The sequence below is a fragment of the Lonchura striata genome, chromosome Z (assembly GCF_050655825.1).
Source record: "Lonchura striata isolate lonStrDom1 chromosome Z, ASM5065582v1, whole genome shotgun sequence".
In the NCBI taxonomy this organism is placed as follows: Eukaryota; Metazoa; Chordata; class Aves; order Passeriformes; family Estrildidae; genus Lonchura; species Lonchura striata.
The window spans coordinates 5,100,746-5,113,600 of NC_140740.1; the positions used below are offsets into that span (position 1 = coordinate 5,100,746).

Here is a 12,855-nt window from a genome sequence, read left to right on the forward strand (position 1 = left end):
CCTAGCCAAGTCTGGTATGAGAAAGCCTGTTCAACAGGTTTCATGGTTGATAAATAAAGAGGCAAGGGCTTGGCTACTCATAGCGATTTCCATGGCTCTGGGCTTCCTGAGATGCTAGAGCTGTTTGGTCAGTCACATTTCTGCCCTGGCTTAAGGCATAGTGAGTGTAACCTCCTTTCATGCAATGTCTTGGTATGATGTCAAGTTTGAATGATTTCACATGAGCTTCAGAAGGTAAATCTCCTTCTATTTACTTAAACACACACACACAGTGCCTGGCAGAGAGCTCTTCTTTGGCAAAGAGAAATGTTTCTGAATTCTACCTTGCAAAGCAATAGAAGGAAAGACTATTCTCCTCACCTCTGATTGCTATCACCAGCTACTGTAATTTACTACCACAGGGCAATGAGAAATGCCAGCTTGGAGCACTTGCTTGAATCATGTGGGAAGTCAGGCAACATTGGCCTTGCAATCTGTGATGCTATTCCAAATTGTATTTTAACCCCCACTTCTCTTTGATGACTTATCTTAGAAGAAAATAAAAAAGCAAGCTACAAGTGATGAATGACAAACAACAGATCACCCATCCAAGAGCTCTTTAAAGAAGAATCAGATAAAAAGGTGGAAGTGAGCTGGATAATGTTAGGGTCCTGTTTTCTACCCTGTTGTTTGATGTAGGATGGAGACAAATCTTCAAGCCAAAATGTTAAAGAGAAAGAAAGGTAGTATTTTTAATGAACATGGACATCTCTTGTGAAGGCTCTCTGCACACCATTTGTGAGTTTTCTGCAATATTAATGACTTGATGGCTATAATCAGTGGTCCTGGCTACACTGACAACAAAGAGTAGACTGAGTTTTGTTTAAAACTTCACATTTTAAGGAAAATTTTGTCAAATTCTCTCTTCAAGAATGGGAAAGGGGGAACAAATATCAGCTTTATTTTTTCCTTCCTGTTTATTCATCCAGTTCCCAAAATAGCTTTAGAAAACTGGTAGACACATACCTCATTATTTACTGGGTATATGGACAGCTCACATGGATTAGGAGGAAAATGTTCTCTCTTGTGTCACAACTTGATCAAACTGCCTAGCTTCATTTTGGAGATTTTGCCCTTCATTTATTTACTTGCAGTTGGACTCCATCAAAATCATAGAGAAAATAACCAGTGCCCTAATCTAGCATGGTCACACTGTTCCTGCAAATTATGGTAAGCCTTGCTCACCAAAATAAAAATCCCATGGTACTGGGATTTTAAAGCTCCCTCCAAGAATCAGTTACCTTCCTAAACAGCAAGATCCTGCTAAACAACAAAGAAATCTTCTTGAAGGAATGTCCAGTTTGGTAAGAATCATAATTAATTCGGGCTGAGGAAAGAAAACACACACTCTTCCTACACACAACTTGACAGATAATTATTCCAGTGAGTCAGTTATGAAGTAGACTTCCTCTGATAAGAAACAATTTGCCATCATCTCTTTTTTTTGTTGCTGTTCCTTCCTTAGTGTCATGACAGAAACTGCTGGGGGAGGAGGGGGAGGAGGTCCTTGGTTGCCAGCTGTTTAAGCGAAGAGTCTGGTACTTTTAGATTTACAGGTAGAAGGTTTTTTACATTTACAGAAGTTTTTTTAAAAGTGAGTTCTGATCCTGAAATTATCGGACTTCCTTCAAAGAGGGGCCACAGGAAATGAGTTTGTCCTCCAACACACTCACTCCCAGTTCTGCTTGCTCAGGGGACAGCAGGTGACTTCAGTCATTCTGGTTGAGGGTCTGTAGATTTTTCTGCATTTTCACCATTAATGCCACCTGATTTTTTAGTGTGCTTACCGGAAGAGGTACAATGCATGAAACCTTAAACACCTTGGGATTAATATAAACACACACAGTCATACTCCACTGTGGATATACAGGGAAATGTTACTGTTCCTCCATGAAACACTGATTTTGTGGTTAATCTGATAAAATGTCTTTACAGACCAGGCAAAGATTCAGACCAAAGATACTCAGGTGAAAAGTTTTGAACAGCATGCAGTAATTGCTCCTTAAATTGCAATGATTTTATAAAATCTTCCCCTTACCACAGTCAAAGCAATGCTCCAAGCAGGAGAGATAGGAACATATGTGGCTCAAGGTAAGAAGAAAAATTAGCAGTAGCAATTACTGTTTTAACCAAACACTTCCCATTTCTCAAATACTGGTCTCTCCGTGGGATGCAAGGCCTGTATGTCAGGGAGTGTTTTGACTGTGTAGAATTTGATGATGCTGACAAAAGGGTTGATGGTTCATGGACAGAAACCAGGGGGAGGTCCAGCAACATATCATGGTGATAGATTTCTTGTTGACCACCTAACCAGGAGGAAGAGGCAGAAATCTCAGTCTTCTGTTCTGTGAGGAACATCAATTGACCATGTGACTGCTGGAAATACAATAGATCACACAGAAAACAGCCTAGGAGATTCCTGAAGCATGTGGCAGAGAAGCTGCTGACAACTGAATGAGGCTATGAGGGAAAACGGCCACTGGACCTGTTGTTCAGGAAGAGAGAAGAGCTGGTAGGTGATGGGACAGCTGGAGGCTATCTTGGGCTTGGTGATCATGGAAATATGATTTTTGATTTCCAGAGAAGTAAGGATGGGTGCAACAGAACTGCCACCTAGGACTTCCAGAGGGCAGACTGGCATGGTTAAGGGATTGGCAGAGAAAGTCCCCATGGAAGGCTTCCTGAAGGACAAAGGAATCCAGGAACACTGGATATTCTTCAAGGTGCAGGAGAGATTGACCTCATGTGGCATAAGATGAGGCAGTGGGGAAGACTGGCCTGGTTGAGGAGAGACCTGTGTCTGGAATTCAGGGAAAAAAGGAGGGCTAACAATCTCTGGATGAAGGATCAGCCAGACTGAAGAGGACAACATGGATTTTGTGGGGCTCTGCAGGAAGAAAGTTTGAAGGTCCAAAGCCCAAATGGAACTTGATCTGGCTGCTGACAATGTAATTATTTTTAGAAATTCATCAGCAGCAAAAGGAATGCTAAGGAGAATCTCCATCCTTTCCTCCAAGAAATTACAGGCCTGTCCCCTGCCCCCAGTGCCAGGAGACCATGGAGCACAGGTCACCTGGAGTGCCATCAGGACAGGAAGAGGACAGCCAGGGCATCAGGCCCAGCCAGCCTGGCTTTAGGAGAGGCAGGTCCTGCCTGCCCAGCCTGTGCCAAGGTGACCTGCTCAGGGCCGAGGGAAAGGCTGTGGACGTGTCCTCCCGCACTGCACAGAGCCTTTGGCTCCTTGTGCCACGGCATCTCCTGGAGAAAGCGGCTGCTCACGGCAGGGCCCCGAGCCTGGGGCAGGACTGGCCGAGGGCAGGGCCGGGAGCGGCGGCAGCGCAGGGACACCCAGCGGGGCTGGCACCAGCGGGGCTCCCATGGGATCGGGGCTGGGGCCAGGCCTGTCCAGCACCCCCAGCACGGGTGTGCATGAGGCCATCGAGGGCCCTGGGGCAGTCCCGGGCAGCACCGGGCTGGGATGTGGATCCGCTGGAGGGCAGGAGGGCTCTGCAGAGGGTCTGGACAGGCTGGATCCATGGGATGAGGGACACCCAGGGGCAGTGCTGGCTCCTGCCCTCGGATCACAACAACCCCCCAGCTCCAGAATGGGGGAAAAGGGGCTGGAAAAGGGCCCGGGGGTGCTGTGACAGCAGCTGGACACGAGCCCAGGGTGTCCCGGCCCTGGGGTGGCAGCAGGAGCAGGGCAGGACTGTCCCTGTGCTGGCCCTGCTGAGGCCACACCTCAGATCCTGGGGGCAGCTCTGGGCCCCTCACAGCTTGAAAGACCAACAAGTCCAGAGAAGGGAACGGAGCTGGGAAAGGGAATGGAGCCCCAGGAGAGGCTGAGGGAGCTGGGAAGGGGCTCAGCCTGGAGGAAAGGAGGCTCAGGGGGGACCTTGAGCTCTGCACAGCCGGGGGGGTCAGGCTCTGCTTCCAATTAATAAGGGACAAGATGAGAAGAAACAGCCTCAAGTTGTACTAGTTAGAATACCAGGAAAAATGTACTCCCCAAAAGGGTTGTCAAGCACTGGGACATGCTGTCCAGGGAAGTATTTGAAATCACTGTCCCTTGAGGCATTTAAAAGACACATAGAAGTGGCACTAAGAGACAAGGTTTAGTGGTGGGCTTGGCAGTGCTGGGTTAATGGTTGGACTCAATGATCTTACTGAATTCCAGTTCAAATTGCTTTATCATTGTATTCTATGATTCTATGCACTGAATCGGTGAAGATGAGCATCATGTTAAGAATGCAAAGCACTTAATAAAATAAAGGCTAGCATCTCTGAAATACAAAAAAAACCTTAACATTTGATTACCTGGGAAGACACTCCAGGGAAAAAATCATGACCACTGAAAATAGTTTTGAAATTATACACAGTACAATGTAAGCATTCAAAACTAGATGCAAGCAGTGTAAAATGGATTTTTCCAAAAGAGAATCCAGTGGTGAATTTAGGAATAATTTGCAATGGGGTCTGACTGCCTTTGCTTTGAGTGTGCTACAGCTGTTTAAACCCAAGAAAAACAGGTCAAAGCTCTCATCAGATGAAGCAGGTTTGGCTCTTTGTCTGCTTTCCATTGCTGCAAATTAAGATGCAAGATATTACAAATAATTGCAGATGAGAGGGAGAAAGTCCTCCAGTTCTGTTCCCTTCACATTGCAGCCAAACAAGAGGCTTATGGGAAAGAACAAAAATTGTTTAAACATCTGTAGTAAACACTGAACAGAAAATTGAATTCTGATGAGACTTTTTGTGCAGTTACTCCATGTGGTCACTTGAGACTGATTTGAGCACTGCAGACAGCAAGACATACAGCTTTTACAGCAAGGGTACTCTCTTGCCAGGTAAGTCCTTCAAATTGCTGCATTGCTCCCCCTGACTCAACAGCAAGAGGCAAAGATTATGATCAGTGAAGAGAGGTACACAAATAATCACAGTCATTATTCATAGAATTGGACATTTAGACCTTGAACAGAAACCCCACCAAACTCACCAGGAGATCCCCCACTCTTTCCAGTAGGCCCTGGATCTGACACCAATACAGTGAATTTTAGGGTGGGATTTCCTCTGTCCAGATATGCACTTAACAGATCCCTTTTTAAAATTCATCACAGAGGAGAAGATGAAAACCAGATTTCAAACAGTAATGTTGATGACAGAGGGATAGAATGTGTGTCCTGAAATAATTTAAATATTGTCATCCTTCACTGTTATTTATTTTAAGAACATTTTTCCAGACTCTAATATTAAAACTTGCAAAATGGAAGAGAGCAAGGAGGGAGGAAGTTTATCCAGTCACTGCCTCTATAACCCATCATCACAGAGGTTGGTGGCCTCTGCTGGAAAGCCTCAGTGGAACCAAGCCTCGCCTCAGGGTCTTTCTGGCTCCTCCTGGCAGGAGAGGAGAGAAATCACTTCATCTAATCTTCATGGTCAGAGGGAGCTGCTTTGCTTCAGATGAGTTTTACAACCTTCATCCTCAAGAAGGAGCAAAACAAAGGGACTCTAAACCACCCTCTTGATGAATAATAGTTTTGTCCTTGTTTCATGCAGGTCCAACCTGCTGCATCCCCCCTCTGCTCACTCCACACCTGTTCACCCATTTTCTCCTTGGCCTGTTTCAATAGTGCAATGCACATATGGAACAGGGATATATCCTTCAGCTTCTGGCTTGGTCCCACTGGAGGGACGTGGCATTCCAGGTAACACTGTCTCAGTCTAACTCATTGAGTGAGGAATTTAAGCTCAGACACATGACAGAATATGACTAATGTGAGGCATAGAGTGAGCAGACTCTGTCAACAAAACACAAACAGCCCCAAATACACTCTGATATGTGTGTGTGTGTTTGGGTTTCAGAGAATACCTGCTGTGACAGCATGCTGCTATTTTTTCCACTTCCTAGCCCAGAAGAGATGATGACAAGGCAAAATGGAAAAAAAAAATTAAAACTAAACTTTCTACAAGATGACAATATTTCAGTGCTTTAGCAAACACTTCAAAGATGTTTTCTCGTGTTGGTGTTCCAGGTACCCTTCTAGCCTGACCTAAGCCCCTGTGAAAGCCAGCAGAATGCCATTCATTCATTTCCATTAATTCAATTTAGGCCTCATGTGTGTGAGTAATAAAGATTATCTCTAATCCTATCCTCTATGTTTTTACTTTCATGCTCAAGGTGCAGGTGATAATGGCAGCAATGTCACATTTTTCCACCCAACTCTAAAAGCAGGATCCAATGGGCATGAATTAGTGTGGGGTGAAGTGAAAGAAGCACTGGCTCTGTCCCTGCAGGAAGGTGTGGCTCAGTGCTCGTTAGGCTGCCAGCAAGCTGAGCACTGCCACCACCTCCAAAAAGTGTCACACAGGGGGGTACAACCAGGACTGCCACTCTCAATGTGTGGCAGCATTGGCACCAAGAATGCCAATTAAACAGAGGTTTTCATTTAGAGACATGCAGGGAGGGATCACCCGATGAAACTGAACCAGAGGCGAGTGTCAGGACCCAAAAAAACACCCAGGAACACTGTAGGACAGCTAGGGGACAAATCAGAAGGCAAGAAAAAACATTGCTTCAAGTGCACATGCGACTTAATACCCATGTATAGCCAGGTCAGTGTTAGGGGGTGACACACACCTGTGTTATTGGTACATTTGGGACAATGCTTCCCACTGCATCTAAACCAGCTTGTCCAGGGGAAGTCTATCCATTTAATCCTGCCTAGGATCCAGCCAAAGCTGTTATTTCCCACCTGTGCTCGTATATATTCATGAACAGTAGTCTTATTAATAAGAATACACCTAATGTGTATTGCACTGTAACATAAGACAACTTACAACAGGCCTATTAAAGGAAATCGCAAAGATCACAGAATTGACACATTCTGTTTAAAGGCAGCCACACTTACACTTGATTGCATAACTAGAGACAAGTTTGTTATGTTCCTCATCTTTCATGAATACTCATATTTACTAGCTTAAAATGCAAGATAAAAGCCAGACAAGCTTTGGCAAAGGAATGGGGGACAATATCAAATGATAAACTAGGCATATTTATAGGTGTAAACAGATCTAGAAAAGGAAGTGTTAGGTATAATAAGCACTCAGTGATGTGGGGCAAACACTGAGACTTGAAAGGAAGAAATATCCAACAACTTGTAACATCAAAACCAGCAATTGCAGGTCTTTGCAGGCAAATAAAATATGAACAACAAATAAGCATGAATTAGAAGGGAACAACCACATTAAATACTTTGATCATTGCTACAGAATGAGTGTTTTACAACAAAACAATGTGTAATTGATTGTGTAATTATTCATAAATGACGATTATTTTGAGACTAAGTATGGTTTCTCTAGCTCATACCAAGGATGCCATGCTGCATTGCAGCTGAAATTGTAATTTTGGAAAAGTTAGGCAAGGTATGAGGAAGCATGCAGAAGGAGTACTGAATTGTTAGGAGTGAATTAAAGCCACAGATTTAGGTGACATAATATATCCAGAATATAAAAACAATGAAATAAAACCATAATAATAATAATAATAATTCTTTATCTTTTTTAAACCACCAAAAAAAACACCAGGGGAGGGGGGGGGAACCAAAAACAAAAACAAAAACCAGTAAAACCAACCAAGCGAACAAATGAAAAACATTGAAAGCCAGAGAAGCATCCTTGCATGTTTCCACATCAAGACTGTGTTTAGGAGAAATGGCTTATGAACTCAAAAGTGAATTATATAAGGCAGTTATGTGGTTTTTGTTTAAAAAAAAAAGAGACAAAGAGACATAATAAAAAAGGAACACAGACTGGAGCATGTTAACATCAGCAGTAGAGACAGCCTGGGAAACTATTTTAAGAGATCAAGAGGAAAAATATTTAGAAAAGTATGAGCTGACTAAGAACAGGCAATGTGAATATCTAGAAATGGAGATCAAGTCTCCCCTGTTGGAATTCACTAGGAATGATGCCTCTCAGGTCCAACAGCATTGCACATTTGGAACAGCAGGAAGGTCTGCTGTCATCTCCACAGAAACTTCTATACCCCCCTGGCCCCTTTATGGCTTTTTTGTGTCCTGCACAGAACCTACAATTTCACAGTTCCTGCAGGAAAGAAATAATGCAGTGAAGAGCTTGATTCTGAGGCTAGAAAATCCCTTCTGAATTAAACCCAGAAAGCAAGAGGAATCTGCTTCAGAATGCCTTAATGCTCTTTGATGCACAGCCAAAGATCATTCTCCTCTTCATATTTCCAGCACATTTAGCCGTAGCCTGTTCAATTCTGCATTTTTCACATAAGTGCAGGAGGAGCTATGATTATTCCTGTTCAGTCTGGGGTAGCATGACTGCAGGAGAATCATATCTAGTGCAGGGAGAAAGAAAGTATATGTGCCATTTGCTGGCCAGCAAACATCCAAGGAGCTGAAAGCTAAGAAGGCCATCCCATCCTTCTCAGATGAGGGTGAACCATTAAAATCAATGCAGCTCCGTTTATTTCAGCTCTGTCATGCCCAGTTAGGGAGCAAAGACATGGCAAGAGAGTGGCACAAATAGATTGGAGTAGTGAGCATGCATTAGCTAACACCAGCTAGGGATCTCATCTGGTGATGAGACCAGGGAAATGCTGCCTGGGACATTTACAAGCTGAGGGTGCAAGAGAATTTGGAGATCACTGCAAGACGTTATTTTTGATCACTTCCTTCTGCTGAAATAGACATAAGTCAATATGATAGCACTGGAGCAGATTCCAATGTCCACAGCCAGAAGCTATTAAAAAATTATGAATAAAGCAACTCAGAAAAGTTTGGCATTTTGCTGAGCAGGAGCCTGGCAAGGAGAAATATTTCTCTGCTCCATTTTGGGAACAGTGAGAAGGAAATGTCACCAAATAGATACTGCTGCTCAGTAAATCCCATCTTCTTCTCACTGGGTCAGCAGTGGTCTTATCAGGATAGGGAAGGCAGCACAGGAGGAATGGCATGATTGGAATCAGCCACTCTGGCTACTAAGGTGGTGCAACACTCAGTGGTGCAGCAAACTGTGCCAGCTGCCTGTTGGAGCCCATGCACAGAGAAACCAGGTCCAGGATCCCATGTGGACTCTTGCTTTCTCCAGAACTTGTCATTGTAGGAGAAAACATAAGATTGCACCCAGGAACTTCCAAATATTGTTTCAAACACCCTGTAACACTCAGTAGATGCAGTGCTGCTGCAGAAAACTTTAAGCTGGCCACTACTTCGTAACCCTCTACTCCATGTTCCTCTTATCTCCACTTTCCTCAGATGGTCAGCCCTGACCTTTTCATCACCCAAGCCACTAACAGCCTTTCTTACATCCCTCAGAACAAATGCATCAAAATCCCAGCAGCTGGAACACGTTTATATTTGACAGGAACTCTGCAGCCCACCCCAGTCAAGCCGGAATTGTGCACACTTCTTGGGGTTGAAAAGGATTAGGAAACAGGGCCTGATGCTGGTGTAAGCCCTCTGTGTACAGAAAAAGCTGAGGGAAGAGAGATTATGATCTTATGGAGAACGAGGACAGGTGGGATCTGTATACCAGTGCTGCCATCTCAGATGCCTGTGGAGAAGAAACAATAAATACTAGATAAAGTGCTTTAAGGGTTAAGAACTTCAAGGGGATAGCCTGCACAGTCTCAAAGAAGAGATAATAAAGAGTGTGTAGCACTAGATCCAGCCTCTATGTAAAGATAATGTAGTCGATGGAGGCTTAATCCTAGCAAGAGCTGTATAAAGTCTGGGAAAAAAGGGGGTATAGTGTGAACCCTGAATAGTCTAATTGATCCCAAAAGTGGAGTTCCTTTTTATATGTAAATATCCCATCTCCCTTCAACCTCTTGATCATCCAGGGTCTAATCAAGGAGTTCCTAAGAAGACATCTGCTGTCAGGAAGAAATCCCATCCCCTTGTACAAAGCTCTTCTCTCTTACCTAAGGTTTCAAGCTCTGAGTTTTCTCGTGTCACTTTAGACTCAGAAACTCATGGGCATCCTCTGATACAGGTGACTGGGGCACTGCACAAAGAAGAGGGTCTCTGCCCATCACTCCATGGCCATGCTAGGCACAGTGGCTCCAGAGCCAGAGTGGAAGAGTACAGGAGAGCTCATGGGATTGCTTCAGGAAGTTTGTGAGTTTTGAGCACTTTCTTTTGCCTAAAGAGAGAGAAATCTGTGGCAGAAGCTGTTTTAAATGAAGATACTACACCTTTGCTTCAGCAGAAGCCACCTGTGTTGTGTGACCAAGAAGAATTACCTGAGATCCAAGCAGATAGGATTCTTGGGTGCTGGACACCAGCATAATTCATTTTCCTGTCCCCACAGCCTTGGTGATTTGGTGAATGCAAGAAGAAACACAAAAGGCTGCTGTGGAGCAGCCCATGAGAACTTCCTCTTGGACAATCCTTCTCCAAGGAGTGATGAACCACCAGGGGCACCCTGGCTCCAAACTCTGCCACCATCACCAGAGGAGCAGCAAGATCACAGTTAATGGTGATGATGCTAACTCTCCACCCAGCCCTCACCCTCCAAGTTAAGAAATATGGTCAGATGGGTCACAAGATATGCAGGCAGCCTCAAAGGATCTGGAATTTTCTGCTTCAGCTGCCTGTTGGCACAGAGAGAGAAGGGAATGCCATTCCCTGCCTAACACCAATGTCACAGACACTGATGGGAATGGGTTAGGAATTCTCTGGTCCCTTCAAGTAAGCTCCCCTTCTGGGAGACTTCTGCCTTGGGCTTGCTGACAGCCACAAAACTCTGCTCCTCCTGAGAAGGGAGGTATGAAGACAGATCTTCACCATCAGGATGCAAAGAAGGGCAGTTGGAAAGTGATGGGTGGTTCCCAGTTGGAAAGGATGAGAAGGATTCCTCATCATAGGGGAAGCCTTTCAGCGGTTTCCTCTCTTCCTTTTTTCCTTCTGCTCACTTGTCAGCTGGTTTTCTTCATTATGCTGGAGGCAAAGGTGAGTTTGGGGAAATCAGAAGTTCCAGAGAACTATCTGGAAGCCAGAGTAGGAGCCAGTCCCCTTCTTCACTCACTGTCTGCATAGCAGAAGGCAACTAAAATCAGCAGAGTTAAATACACCACAGTCTGATCTGAGGCTCACTGAAGATCACTGACATTAATTAGACTTCTGCCTTGCTTCCTTCCAACAGCTAAAATGGCAAAGCAGAGGGAGACTGTCTAGAAATAGATTATTTTACCCATCTATGGAAACAGATCAGCAAAACAGCAAAAGCAGCAGATATGATTGACCAAATGGTCTCTGCTTTTTCTGCAGAGGTCTCACAATATATCCCTCTCACTTTGCATTCTAGATGTATGTGTTTTTCTACAAATTACACTATTACTGTATATTTCCTTGTCTGAAAAATTTCCTCCAGTCAGATGAAAATAAAATCTATGCTCTAGCTGATGCTTAGAATGATGTGGCCCCAACACACAAACACACACATCTGTTGTCAGAACTCTTCTGCCTTTCTTTTTCTTTCTTTTAATACAAGTCTGGAATCCACTGAGTGTTCTTCAAGCCTAAGCTCCAAACATTTCAAACAGCACAAAAGGTATGACAAGATGAAAGAAAATGTCCACAAATAGACAGCTAGACAACTAGTTAGCAGCTGTCTGCTTTTCTTCAGAGTTTTTTTTTTTTGTTTGGTTTTTTTGGTGGGTTTTTTTTGTGTGGGTTTTTTTTTTTTTTTTTTTTTGTGTGTGTGTTTTGTTGAGTTTGGTTTTTTGTGGCTTTCCCCTGCAGGGGGAAAAAAACCCCCAACTTTATTTTTCAATCTTGAAGAAACTGACTGCAGATTCTTTTGTTCTGGCAAGATTCCAGCCCTGTTTAGCACTGGAAGTGGGGGAGGAGGTGAACTTATGATGCCATGTGTAACCTTGAACCTGAGAAATGTCTAACACAGTATGTGTACAGTTGCAGCAGTTTAAATGGCATTGATCATTTTCAACTTTTATATTGTGCTGATCATAACTTAATGAGATTTTGGTGTTCTATCAAGTCAGGGTATTTATGCAGAAAAAGGAACCCAAAAGAGCAGGTTTTGATTAAAAATGTGTATGGGCTTTTGGGACCTGGTTTAAATATTTCAGATCTTGAGCAAGCATGGAGTCTGCAGTTGAAGTTATTTATCTTCTCCCTAGACAAATCTGGCTGGGGGGAGGGGTGGCAGTGCTCAAACGCTTGATTTTAATTACTGTTGTTGTTTGCAAGTATTTTTCTTCTGTCATTTCTGTTCTCCTTCTCCCCCTAAACAGATGATCAGCAGACAACATGGACGCCCGTCTAACTTGCAGATTTAATTTGGAAACCTGAGCATCCAACGCAAATATGAAACACAAGCTGCAGTTGGATTCTCCTCCAAATCCTTGCCGCTCGCTTGCAGAATTCATTCGCTCCCTTTGTGAGGCTTAGTGTAAGGCTGGAAAACTTTCCCTTCTCACCTCCTTCTGGATCTCTTTGTGTGTCCATAAATGAATGTGTGTGTGTGTGTGTGTGTGTGTGTGTGTATGCACAGGAGTCAGCATGCCAGACAGCATTCCACAGCAGAAGGTAATTTCTCCTTCCCCCCTTTATTTGCACATTTAGCATGAGTTGCATTCCTCCAGTACCTGATGAAAGAATGAAGTGGTATTGTCAAAGGCTGGGCTACTGGAGATGTGTGGAAGAAACCTCCCTTGTCTGGATAGATCACACATAACCAGACAGAGCAGTTTCCATCCTACTGAAATAAATTTGTATGGCAACACTTAACTCTGTAGCTCTTTCCATTAGCAGCTTCCAAGACATT

General features: G+C 43.9%; 1 protein-coding gene across 1 annotated transcript in view; it reads right to left on the minus strand.

The window, feature by feature from the left end:
• The window catches only part of LOC144248180 (uncharacterized), a 112,034-nt gene that overhangs the window by 49,866 nt on the left and 49,313 nt on the right, over positions 1-12,855 (minus strand). Inside the window, exon 8 of the mRNA XM_085567028.1 lies at positions 1-12,855. This exon is cut by the window's left edge and continues 42,758 nt beyond it; it is cut by the window's right edge and continues 16,473 nt beyond it. The gene's annotated coding sequence lies outside the window, so the exon portion shown is untranslated.